At 39.3% G+C, this 11036-nt stretch overlaps 1 long non-coding RNA gene across 1 annotated transcript; it reads left to right on the top strand.

Annotated features, from left to right (window-relative positions):
- The first annotated feature begins 253 nt into the window (after nucleotides 1–253).
- Nucleotides 254–6415, top strand: LOC111932474 (uncharacterized). Its single transcript, XR_002866178.2, has 3 exons — nucleotides 254–555; nucleotides 4410–4539; nucleotides 5896–6415. It is a non-coding gene; the product is annotated as an uncharacterized LOC111932474 (long non-coding RNA).
- Nucleotides 6416–11036: the final 4621 nt, after the last annotated feature.

Genomic DNA, 11036 nt, shown 5'->3' on the forward strand with positions numbered 1-11036 from the left:
AGGAGGGAGGAGGCCAAGACAGAGCCTTGCTACCTCCTCAGAAGCTGGAAACCAAAGAGGGTAAGAAAATTCTGTCTGTACTTCTTAAGGGGGTGTTTACAAGTTGAATTCACTTTTTAATGGTCAGATCTGCTGCCAATTCTTGTAAATGACTGATAATTGGACAGGAAGAAAAACTCCCATCAGCCACTAGCAGCTTCAACTTCCCCTCTTTCTAAGCTGTCTTAAAGGTAAAGCTACCCCATGACACTTTAACAGAAAAATATTTCAGCTTATAAAGCATCTCCTTATTCTCTACCTTTTCTGAAGCTTCATTTCTTTACTGTCTCTGATAGTTTATAAAGTCTCTTTTCATGTTGATCGCTCTCTTTTTCTCTCTCTGGATAAAAGGATTAATCTGCGAGTCTCATCTGGGTAATGAAAGGGTTAAAATCTTGCCCAGGCTTTTGTAGATGGTTCTGTGATCTCTGCCGGAGCAGCAGCTGGAGCTGTCTGCGATGGAAAATTCTTCATGGCTGCTCTGGAGAGTGTGGTCCCTGTCTCAGCCTGCCGCAGGTCAAGAGCTTTTTCTTTCTTTACTCGGCAGTCTCTGGTGAATTCAGTCACAGCAAAAAAAAGCTGCAGCCGAGCCAGGGAGCGGCCTGGCCCGGCCAGAGCCCGGGGCAAGCCCCGCAGGCCCCATCTCCCGGCCGGGAGCTGTGGCAGGCCCAGCCCAGCCCCCGCCCAGCCGCAGGGCCGGGGCAGGGAACGGGAATCCAGCTAAAGCTCAGTTACCATTCACAGCCAGGAAACAAAAATGACAAAAGTGCTCTGACTTTACATCCTAAGGAGGTGTTTACAAGTTGACTTCACTTTTTAATGGCTAAAACTGCTGTCAATTCTTAGAAGAGACTGATAATTGGTCAGGAGAAAAGACTCCCATCAGTCACCAGCAGCTTCACTTCCTTAGCTCCCAAAGCTATCTTACAGGTAAAGTCACCCCATGAGAGCAGCATAATCCTGGCATGTTCCGCATTATGGTCCAATAATGGGCTGTGCTGCTGAGAAAGGAAAACCCAGATCAGTGATTCAGGGGAGAATAAAACCCTTCCAGACCACTGCAAGGTGTTGCAATGACACGTTCACAACACTGACATTAAGGCTCCTTTACAACGTTTTCAGGAATCTTACTGGTTTCCTATGGTTTAGGTCCTTCCAAGTCCGAGCTCACTCTTAGACTGAGGAAACAACTTGTCAGTTTGAAGTCTGCTTAATTTTTAGTGATTCAAAATTGATGCCTTTTTAGTGGGTATCTTGGAGGGATTTTTCCACCATCTCTTAACAAAAAATGGTCATGACTCGAGGGGATCAAATTATTTTCCTATTCTGGCAGAAAATAACATCCCATGATTTACAGAAAAATCATTTACTCTCCCCAACATGGCAGCTGTTTTGAAGGATGTGAATACAAACTTTTCTTCTGGAAAAGCAATTTGATAAAATCTGCAGCAGTAAAGAAAACTTAAGTCTGATCTTCTCAGGTCACTGTTTGCTGCCTCAATGTGTTGTTGCAATTTTGAGAAACCACTCTAAACCAAGGTACCAAATTAATTCATGTTAAAACTCCTTGCTTATCCCAAATGTTGTTTTTATTCTAGATTACTTCTTTTCTGTTTCTCTGGTTTGTTTCTTGGTGGTGGTGTTGTTTCAGAGGTTTTTTGTTGCTTGTGGTGGTGGTGGTTTTTTGGGTGGTTTTTTGGTTTTGTTTCTTTTGTTTTGTTTTGTTTCTTATGTTTTGTTTTGTTTTTTGGGTTTTTTTTTGTTTGTTTGTTTTTTTAATATTTAACTAACAAGTAATGAGGGATGGGTCTTCAGGGTAAAAATGAATGACTGGCAGCAACCCATAGAAGTGATTTCAGAAAATGCCTGAATTGTTGAACCCAGAATCTCTACAAAGCACCACCTTGAAAGCCATTTTTGATAATTATTGCAGCTGATTGGACCCATCTTTGCACACACATAAATATAAACAAACCACAGAGTGGTAACAACCAATTATATTATTCCTGGAATTAGACTGATGAATCTCCCCCAGATTTTCTCTGGTGAGCAAAGCAAATTGTTAAGAACTCATCTATCAATTGACTTTTTCATTTTCCCCTTTTTATTTTTTGGAACAAAACCCCAAATTTTTCTAGGCTGCTGAGCTGGGGAATCAGTAAAGAAATAGGACCCATCAGATGCTTTTAGCTGGGAGAACTTCATTCAATTCCCCACCTGTAGATGCAGATATATATTTCAGCCATTTAAAGAGGGACTCAGGATGTGAAATCCTGTTGCCATCTCTATTGTTTTGCCCTATTTCATTTCTTTGTGTCTGTTCAGTTGTTACCTGTATTAAATTATTGATCTTACCAGAAAAAAACCCACATTTCTGTGTGCCACAGAACCAGCAAATCATCAACAGAGAGTAAACTCCAGCATTCGTTTTTATTTCACAATGAATTATATTTTTAAAATTATAATCTGCCTTATACTGACATTTTCCTTTTCATCTCAGTTTTTTATATGATCCTCTCTCCATTCATGCTATTAATATTTTCTGCTCTCAGTAATTAGAGGTTTTGCGTTCTTTTCTGGCCCATCTTCAATTAACGGTGAATTTTCTTCATCCTCTCCTGGCTGCTATTTTTTCCAGCCATGTAAGAATCCCTGATTACACTGGAAGTGTGGAGCAGTGAATCCTTGCTCCTGTCACTGTGGGGTCTATTCTCCCTCTGCTAAATCTCCAGTTTTTATTTCTGGGTTGATCCTGGAATTAGTCATTCACAGCTGACTCTCAGCTGAAATCACCATTCCAGTCCTTACGATCGAATCTTTCCTTCATTCATTTCTTCCTTCCCAGAAAGGGATTTATGCCAGTATATGTCTGAAATCCTCTCAATACTGATATGAACCTAATGCATTCTCAGTCCTTTCTTTAAGGTCAAACACTTTGAATAATAAATGAAGTAGATGAAAACAACAGGAGTCTTGGTGACAGGGAATTCAGTCCTTTCATCACGAATTCCACTTCTCTTCAAATGAAATTTAACATTTACCATGAGAAAATCAAATTCATAGTGACAATAATTTATAACCTCTTTTGGATGTATTATTAATGGCTTGGAAAAGTTCACCAAGTCAATTCCACAAGAATTGTACTGACAAAGAGGAGGAAATAGCTAGGGATTAACAGCTACTTTATGTTTATCAAATTAAAGCTTGGTAATAGTGACAGCAGAATATATCATAAATAACTCAGAACCAACTAAGTTCTTCTGTATTATCATCATTCCAATCCAATTCTGTGAAAAACAAGGACACTAATTTATCATGTTTCTTAAAAATGACAGACTGGAAAAGCAGATTTGTCCCAAGAAAATTCCCACTGGTATTTTCTTAAAACAGCAATAATTTTCTTGCTTAAGCATGGGGTTCAACATTTCAGAAGTATGGACTTTGAAGTGGATTGGGTCCTTGTGAAGAGCCCTGAGGATTAAATTGGGATCCAGGCCTTTGGCATATTTTTTTTAGATGTCTGTGCTCCCTGCCCTCCTTTCTGAATGTTTAGGAAATCTGAACAAATACAAGATATTTAGAAGACAATGAGGATTACACAGGATCTGTAAAATTTTCTGTTTCACTAGGCCAAAAGAAACAAAACATCAGTAGAAGAAAAATGTCATTTTCTGCTCCTTTGTTGATTTTATTTCAACTTTACTCTTGGGGAACAAATATCTTAATAAACAAAATATTCATTCTCTTCATAAGAGTCTGCATTTTCCAATTGCTTTAAAAGGACCATTTTACATCTTTTAAATCATCGTCTTTCAGGCAGCATCACACCATGATTCAAACTATCAAACTTTTCAGGATAATTATATGATAACTGGGAATATTTTTTTAAATCATTTTGCTGCAGCAGAGTTCAGTTTATTATAAATGCATTTATTCTGAAGAAAAAACCAAAACACCAAAACTGTGCCATTTAAATGTCTGTAATTCAACTTCTGAACGTTTTTCTTCCACCAAAAATTGTCTGTGTTGGTTTTGTTTGATCACGACCAGTGGAGAATAAGGAAGATTTGTGGTATAGCACAAAGCAATGGATAGAATTGTCAAGTAACTTAAAAACTCTCTGGTCTGTCATGTCTAAAATAGTGGAGAAAAGGAGGTTCTGTAGTTATGTAGGTTAATGCATTATATCCATAAGTTAAAAATATATTTAATAAAAAAAGGAATTTTTATAACATCAATATATGTTTTGTCATAGATAAGAAATGGAAAGATCTGTTAGCTATTTTAAAAAATTTGGGGGAGCAGACAATAGCTGAGATATTTTAATAAGAATTTATAATAATAATATATTTATTTTTTCTTACTTCTAGGTTGTAAGTTTTGGTATAATGTAAAGCAAATAGAAAAGAATGGATGTCTTTGCTGTGATTATGAACATGGTAAATGCTGCCCCTGCTAAGAGAAGAAATTGAGATTTTTCTACAGATTTCAGAAATTCAGGTCAGTTGTTGGTATTTTGAAGAAAAAGCAAAATTAAAGTAGAGAAAACAGAGCTGAAGACAAAACATGCAGCTCTTCTTTCGGCATGATCATTCCTTGCAGTCTTGCCTCTGGAGAAAAACACTTGTCCAAGGGCTTTATCACCTGCTAGGCAAGATATTGAATTTAATTGCATTTCAGGTTTTTGTTTCACAGGCAAAACTGCAGTAAGAAATGGCTTGCTCACTTTATCCAACTTACCTGAGCTTTTGGCACATTATTTGAGGTTAGATTATATCAACAAATGTATAAACAAATTTAACGCAAGGCAGAGGAAAAGGGATGCTGGAAGCAGTAATATCAAAGCTTACATTCCAGGGCTTTCTTCAGGATTCTATTTAAGAGAAAAGGAATTCAGATCTGGTCTCCTCTTTAGGTTTTCCAGATTAAAATGCATTTTGAAATCACGAAAGCTTGACATATACCCCAAGATCACAGGGCTGAGTGGGAAATCAAGGATGAAAGGAGATGTCACCTTAATCAGTTAATCTGTGTTGTCATTGTTATTTGAGCAAAATTTTACTTGATTTGCCAAGAAGCACTTAAATGTAAAAGGTAGAAAATCCTTTTCTCACATTTAAAAGGAATTGTTATGCATTCATAAAAGTTTCCTGAGCAACTCCTGAGTCTCTAAATGACCCTACTTGAGTGGGGGGTAGGACCACCTGAACTCTGAAGGTCCCTTCCAACCTCAAACATTCTCTGTGATTCTGAAATTATTTCTTTTATATCAATTTTAGGCCACAAATCGTATTTCTTAGGTTGTCCCTCCTGCTGGAGATGAATTAAAAATGAACGCTTTCAAAGCTCTCTCATATTCCTTCTTTTAATCCCTCTCAAAAAAAAATAAAATGTTTTGGCATGAAGTTGCTAAAATTCAAAGGCAGTTAAGCTGCTGCAGGTCCAGATTACATCCTATCAATCAAATTTAATCCTTGATTTCACAGCACACCCAGTTTGGCAACAATATCTTGCAGGATAGCCCAGCCCTGCACTGCAGGATGCCAGCACAATTCTGGTTGAGCTATGCTTGAAAGGTTTTCTGGATGTAAAAAATCCTACAAAACTGCTGGAAATTGGTTCTTTATTTGACATTATACATCACTTTCCTGGAATAGGTCATACTGAGGGGCAGTGGTGGTGGTTATGTGGTAGTGTGGGATACACAAAGGTGGTATTGTCCCTGAAACAGGAATAATGACAATCTATTTTCTCAGGATTCCCCTTTGCTGCTTCTTTCTGTCTGTACCCCTCTGTCCAGTGTAATCACATTTGAGACATACACATCTAATTTAACCCAGATATGGAATTCCACAGATTTTGCTCCGTGGTGAGTCTCATAACAGCACCAGCACCACGAATTCATGAGGATACCAGAACTGTGGGAGCTGCATTTCCTCTGTGGAGACGAAGCTACGGAAACCCGAGCTCTGACACCGGACTGACACAGAATTAGGGATCCCTCACACCTATGGGCTGCAGAAGGCCTGCCTCAGCTGACAGCTTTTCCTGTCCTCATGAAGCTTTGCATCAAATTGGTAGCAGAGACCTTAAAAATGTGGTATTTGCTTTGGCAGAGCATTTCCATATGGCTCAAATCAGCAGAGCCACTGGGTCTGAGTGCAGCAGGGGACAGGTCACCTCTGCTACTCTTGCAGCCTGGTGTTTTTAATGGGAAGTAATGGAGCTAATCCTGCTATAAAATTGCTGAGTATATCTGATTATTAATTCTGTTTTTAAAAGAGACATAAAAAGAGAAAGGGACTTGTAATTGCCTCACTGCACATGTGCTGTAATTACCACAAGATATAAAGAATATTAAAAATTGGACTTGGAATGTGGTGTTATATTCTAGCATGCAGCATAGCTACAAATGCAAAGCTTCCCAGTCCTCTGTTCCTTAAGAATCTTGAATAAATGTCAAAATTCATACCACACTACAGTTCTTCAAGGAGATACAGGGCAAATGCTCAGAAGAGATGTGGGTCAGGATAGCCTCCCACCCAAATCCCTCTTTCTTGAGTCTGACATGTGGAAAAATATAAAAAAAAAAAAAAAAAAAAATGTGGAAAAATCCTATTCAAAAATGGCCTTTGTGGTCCTATAAAAAGTCAAAACTGAATGGGACAAGAAATTGTGGATATCATGACCTCCAGAGGGCAGGGTTAGATGGGATATTGGAAAGAATTATTCCTTGTGAGGGTGGGGAGGCCCTGGCACAGGGTGCCCAGAGAAGCTGTGGCTTCCCCTGGATCCCTGGAAGTGTCCAAGGTCAGGCTGGATGGGGCTTGGAGAAACCTGGGACAGAGGAAGGTTCCCTGTCCATGGCAGGGGGTGGCACTGGATGGGCTTTAAGGTCCCTTCCAGCCCAAACCATTGTGAGTTTCCATGATTTTGAACACATGTAACCATGGTCCCAAAAGAACACCCAACCTTTGCAGACCCTTCAGTTCTACTGTAAATATTAATGTGAGCATCACCTACTTTCTTGTTGCCTTAAATTGATGTGATAAAAACTAAACTTCAAGAAATTTACCACAAAGAAGATCTGGAATGGACAGTGTGGGCACTTTGGCACACTTCATGGCTCTTGCCATGAAGGTCCTTTCAGCTTCCCATATGGACCTGAAACATGTGGGGGTCGGGCTCTGCTCCCAGGGAACAGGGACAGGAGGAGAGGGAACGGCCTCAGGCTGTGCCAGGGGAGGCTCAGGTTGGACACCAGGAGGAATTTCTTCCTGGAAAAGGTGGTCAGGCCTTGGAAGAGGATTCCCAGGGAGGTTTGGAGTCCCCATCCCTGGAGGTGTCCAAGGAAGGGCTGGACGTGGCACTCAGTGCTCTGGGCTGGGGACAAGGTGGGCATAAGGCAGAGGTTGACTCTTTGATCTGGGTGGACTTTCCCCAACAATCCCTATTTGATTCTGGGATCCCCTCTAAGTTTGGGGAGGACTGTTGAGTTTAATGAATTCAGTTGTTTAAAAAACTAGAATCTATGAAATTTCTCCTGATGCTGGGAATGTGAACCCAGGAATTACCATCATGGGGGATTAGCTCTTGTTTATTTATTCCTTCAGAAGCTGTCTGACTAAATGCTTCACCATATCCTTTGGTGTTTGGGACAGCCAGTGTGCAGCCTCAAACTGTGCTGATAAACAATGAAATAAAGCTAAGGAGGTAAGAGTTCTCCTTAAAACAATAAAGCATTACCCTTAAGCTTTTTTTTTTCCTACCACTTCTTTTCACTCCATTGTGCTTCCAAGGCTAAGCCCAAGAGAGAAATACACTACCTGAAAACACTTAATATCAAAGAAAATAGAAATGTACTCTGCCATTTGATTTTTGATCACAGGGTACAAACACTGCTGCTGCTTTATGTGATAAATCTGTCATAGCTCAGCCACTCTTTCCAGTCTTTAAAACTGCAATGCTTTCCCTTGTAGGCTTTTCACATCTCGTCTGAAACCACAGCAAAGCAAGGAATTTGCTCTCTAATAGCCAGAGTCTATTTGTAAATCCATATGTATAAATATATATTTTGATTTTAATTTATACATTTTACATATATATATATATATATATCTGTGTGTGTGTGGTTGTGACTACTCCTGGTGGTAAGGGTGAGGTGGCCACTCCAAGGGCACTCTGTCATGACCAGATGGGAGTCACACACGGTTTTCCTGACCTCTGAGTATCCCAAATTGTGTATTCCCTGCTGTACCAAAAGCAAAGCTGTCTCTCCTCACTTCTCATCCAGCTCCTGAACTGGAGCTTCCTTATTCATCCACTGACAGCTGATATGCTGGGTACAGATAAGAACAACCCTCCAATTCTCTTACTGTAACAATAAATCTCAGTGCCAAACCCCAATCTTCACTCCTGCATGGTATTTTATGATATTGCCTTTCTGTCTCCTTGATGAATAAGCCAGCACAGTCTCAAAGGAATGGTACTTTTGAGAGTTTTTTTTTCTCACAGAACCCTAGATTTTCAAAATATGCTGAAGTAACACATGCATTCATCTTCTGGAAAGTTTCTTCTCTTTAACTAATGCTGGCAATTAACTGAAACCTTCATGTAAGAGGCAACAGGTCACTAAAGATTAATAGAGGTTTATATTTCTGAGGGGAGATGAATAAAAAAATCACTTTGGAAAACCTTTTGTGGACTTTATTTTTAGTTGTGTTTTTTTGTTTTGAGGAGGGCATGTTCTGTTGGGGTTCTTTTTGTTCTTTGGTTTGTTTTTTATGCCTGGGCATAGTAAAAAGGAGTTTCTGTCATGTAGGTCATCACATGCTAAAATGTAATTTTTAGAATTCTTACTGAGCCTCTTTAAGAATTTCTGTGTTATCAGCAGGTTTCCTCTATGGTTTATGAGACAAATCTTAACAGGGACTCTTGGTGCCAATTTATGAGGGATTTTCACAAAGCAACTGCGAAATCGGAGTTTCACAATAGGCATTTAGTATTTGCTTTTACTACCCCTTAGCATGTTTTCTTTCATCAGTAAATAGAACTGTATAAAAGCCTGTGTTTATGTCTTTAATCTGAATTCTTTGCCATAGAAAGCCAAACTTTGGACAGCTAAATGAAAGGAAATTAACATGTGCTGTGGCTGCTCTTATCTACAATTTGTTTTTCTTCTCCAGACAATTGCAGTGAACACATCACAAAAACTTATATATATAATTTTGTCTACAAAGCTGTGCATATCCTTAAAATAATTTGTGTTTACCAGCTAAGTTGATGGTTGAAGTCAAGATGTGAATTTAAATGCAACTTTGAGTTTTGGGTTTTTTTTTTGAGTCATATGTGAGGATACCTAAACAGTGAAAAACATGGTGAAGAGATGAGAGAATTTTCCAGAACTCCAGTTCTCATGTTGTGAGAACAGGTTTGGTTGTTTCACCCAGCACTGCTGTATTTTATATTTGAGGCTCATCATTTCATGCATTGTTGTGAAGAGCCTCTAACTCTTCAGTCTCATAACCTGAAGGTCGTAGTTCGATCCTCACGTGGGACACCACTTGTTGCTCGGTCCTTCCAGGGCAGAGTTCTTTTGGGACACTCCTCCATGGGGAGTTTCGCTTATCTTGGTTCTGTGTCAGGAAGAATACTCCAAAGGCTCATTAGGCTCTTGTTTCTCGTGTTTATTAATGTATTATCAAAAGACTTGGCAGCTCTTCCCCAGACTTTCTGCTCAAGTTCAACCCACCGTCACCTGGCTCGAACTGGCACAAAATGGCCTCGAAATACGCAGCTCTTTTATCTTTATACTCATCTCCACCCAATTAACAATAAACACATAAATTATTTTTCTTAGTGACCCAATGACCCAACACCTGTGTACTGCACTGCAGCATTCTCTATCCAATCACTTACTACTACCCAAAAACCTCTAGAAGAAGAAGATGAAGAAGAAAGAAGAAGGACAGGAGAAAACACCCTAAATCCCCCACCTTGTCTTTTGTTCTCTAAACTAGTTTAACTTTTTCACCCAGTGACTTAAGAAAACTCTCTAATTTTCACACTCACACTTTTAGCTTTTCTATTTAACTTTAATAGTTGTTTTCATGGTGTTATATGAAATTCAGTGCTTTCTTGGATGTCAGAGCCAGGTATCAGAGATAAGGGCACAATCTCTGTGCCTCTGACTCCAACAAGGATTCTGCTGCTTGATCTCATTTTGCTGTGGTTTCCCTGAGAAAAAACAAAGCAATATTGTTCAGTTTCCACTGCCAGCCTTCCTCCTGCACTTTTCATTTGATTAGAGATATTACAGGACTTGTAGGCTTTGATTACAGGATGTGTCTCCATATTAACATAACATTACACCATTCTGATGAAAACAAGAGACTGTAAATGTAACAAAAATTGTATCCAGGATATGATAAAAATCAGACCATTAAATCCAAAGTGTGACACAAAATTCAGCTGAACCTATTGCACAACTAGGCAACAAAAGGAGGTTAAAAACAGAGCTTATCTGTTTTTAACAAGCTCTGTTGTGGAGTCTGAACCTTTTGTGTGAAGTTTCAACCATGGAATCAGAGTCATGATGGGAAAAGACCTCCAGATCACTGAGTGTGGCTTGGACTGAACAGCACGATGTTGAGGGACCCTCTGTCAGGCAGATCTTTATAGTTAAAATCCTTCACTTGTTGATTTGTCACTATTTTCCATCCAGGAGAGCTGCTGTTGCTAAAAGAGAAAGCAAGGGTTTGGAAATTGAGAAATATTCTTTTCCATAATTTTGAAAGTGCCTTCACTGTGAAACCATGCCACAGTGGATGTGGCACGAGTGCACTTCTTACATTCTGAATCTGTTTTCCTTCTACACTTCAATCCAAATTCCCCCAAGTGCTGAGTTTGCCATATCACATAACAGAGAGGAAAGAGGCAAGTGTCACCTCATTGATTATACAGTTTGGATTAATTCATTCATCTCATTAGTGAGCATA

Source organism: Cyanistes caeruleus, chromosome 9 (genome assembly GCF_971803275.1).
Source record: "Cyanistes caeruleus chromosome 9, bCyaCae1.hap1.1, whole genome shotgun sequence".
Lineage (NCBI taxonomy): Eukaryota > Metazoa > Chordata > Aves > Passeriformes > Paridae > Cyanistes > Cyanistes caeruleus.